Source organism: Trachymyrmex septentrionalis, unplaced genomic scaffold (genome assembly GCF_001594115.1).
Source record: "Trachymyrmex septentrionalis isolate Tsep2-gDNA-1 unplaced genomic scaffold, Tsep1.0 scaffold152, whole genome shotgun sequence".
In the NCBI taxonomy this organism is placed as follows: domain Eukaryota; kingdom Metazoa; phylum Arthropoda; class Insecta; order Hymenoptera; family Formicidae; genus Trachymyrmex; species Trachymyrmex septentrionalis.
The window spans coordinates 221,983-224,579 of NW_017304675.1; the positions used below are offsets into that span (position 1 = coordinate 221,983).

At 37.6% G+C, this 2,597-nt stretch overlaps 1 protein-coding gene across 1 annotated transcript in view; it reads right to left on the reverse strand.

Annotated features, from left to right (window-relative positions):
- The window catches only part of LOC108745858 (zinc finger protein ush), a 253,341-nt gene that overhangs the window by 189,807 nt on the left and 60,937 nt on the right, over window positions 1-2,597 (reverse strand). The gene's annotated exons all lie outside the window — the stretch shown is intronic.

The window sequence follows — 2,597 nt, forward strand, 5'->3', positions numbered from 1 at the left end:
CGGCCCGCGGCGGCGATTGCAACGTTATCGCCGTGTGCATTACAAAATTATTTACGATCAATAATCCTTTATCTCGCGTAGCACGACCCATTAACGTGCCGGGCCCACTTACGGCTGCGCCACGTATTTACGTGTGTGACGCGTACGTGTCATGCCGGACGACGTGCGTAACACTGCACGCACCGGTGTCCCGAGCCATTGGAAAATATGCACGGTTGCGAGAAGATGGAACCTCGACATTGAAGGTAGGTTTTCGAGAGAGAAATTGATCTTGAACGAACAAAGATCCTCTGAGGAATTATACTCTCTAAATCAGTGGATCACTAATTACTCAGTGGCATACTTGATACTACTAATCAGAGGAGCTCAATTAAAAAAGGGAGAACGTTTGAGCATTATATGTAAATTTGAGCGTTATATGTATTATGCACTAAAACAAGATTAGATCACGTAATAAAGATCAGCTAGATTCATTCACTGATTACAGGTGACATACTTGATATCTCAGTGATTATCCATTGATTCAGATTTAGAGAGTAGCAAAAAGCAAGGTCGTTAATTAGTTTACTTAAAATTATTCTTGATGAGTAGATGTTCTTTTCTGTTGTACTTTTGTATGTATCGCTCTTTTACTTCAAAAGTGACAATTAAAGAAAATTGAGTTTCCGACAAAAAAGGAAAAAGTCAGTTTTCAACTTGACAGAAAATTATAGACTAATTTAGTAATATCGTAAAACATATTTTACGTTTAGTAAAACATATTGTTAACATGATTTGTCGCTGTAATTTTATAACTCTTAAAAAAAAACTATCCTTTTTTAGTCGTGACTTTGATGATTTTTTAAAAATAATTATTCTTTTATTTTAATGATTTTTTATGTACAATAGTTAGGTTAATTCATTTTTGATTGATAGAATGGTTTACCTAATAATCTAATTCATTCACACTGATTGTTAGAGAAAAGTTTATTTAATTATAATTTACAGTCACTTCTTTTAGATAAAAATCTTACAAAATATAATTGAGCCAAAAAATGATTATAAATTACAGCCACGAGTATCAAAAACTTTTCTTTCAGTACGTAATAATCAAAATTACGTTTTTCGTGTTGCCACTTTTTAAATAAGAAAGTGGAACCGTCGTCAAAAATCCACTGATTTAATAAATAAATAAAGTCTTGCTACAATTAATTGAGGAATAAATTTTAAATTTACGTGACTCTAATCTCTAGCTCTCTAATTACTTGCATAATTAAAAACGTCCACAATTTTTCTTTTATAACTTTTATGTCAAAAATATTTAAAAAATCTATCGTTAAAATTTAAAACAATGAAAAAAAGAAAGAGAAATAAATTTTAAATAACGTAGGTTATATATAATTTTTAACTCACATATCAGAAATTTTCTGAAGAATCATAAGATCTCGTAAAATCTTCCTCGAGCGAGAGTCGTCTTCGAAATCATAAAATCCGCCATTAAAATCGTTCTCAAAATAAATACGCAAAACCGGCAGAGAACAGAAGAACGATAAGGAAATATTCAAGTTGCCTACAGATCCGATCGTAAATTCGCTACACCTGCAAGCGTACGCGATTGCTACAAAATATCGTCGCACGGCGCTCCGTATTATAATTAGATACGCGAGCTGAAACGTCTCTCTTTATTTTGCTCGTGCAGTGCCCTCTTCGTCGGGGGCACCGCTGCCGCCTCGATCGCGAGTATCCTCACGTGGAAGACAGCTCGTTCGCAGCGACGACCTCGCGAGAATAGTTCAGGGGGTCGTTTGGCGGAGGCCGCCTTGAGAAAAGCGACGTGCCAATCAAGCGAGGCGCCAGGAATGCCGCGATCGGCTTCGTGGTCGGCATGGCAAGTGTGTGCTAATTGCCTTGCCAATTCTCCCTCTCTCCGCGATTAATCTGCCCCCCCTTCCATCCTCCTCTTGCGGTAATTCATTATGCCCCGCGAGATTTCTCCTCTGCCGCTCGTTTCACTTCGTGGAGCCTTCGCGATTAAGCGGCGAATCGAATTAAATTCGCGTCCCTCTTTTCGCACCTATTTACGAGCGTAATTCCCGTGTCACGCTACGCATTGGAGATCGTGGATTGCGAATCGAGGATTAGAATTCAGCCGGAGGAATTCAGTCGGAACGAAACGGATTAGAATTGAAATTATCTGATTGGTCGAATTCGAGTTTTCAATCTCGCAATTCTCAATCTCCGCGGTGTGACAACGGCATAAATGGAAGCGCGGGAAAAACGAAAAATTCTACCGCCTAAAGGCCTTCGTCTCAATCCGCATCCAATTTTGGAAACTTGTCCTTTCAAGGAATCACATTATCAGGATATAAATGAAATCTATATTCTAATTACGAGAAGTAGAATTTTGCCATAGCCAACTAATATGGCAATCTTTTTGTAATATCCCTGCAACATTGCACGGCAAGATGCAATGTCGAAACATTGCAGCAATATTGCTTACAAAATTTTATGAGGTATCTTAATAACATTCCAAGCAACCAATCTGAACACCTTGCACAATTATTTTCATGGTCCAAACGAAGTTATTCTTAAATTCGTATCAAACCGAAATTTTTAGT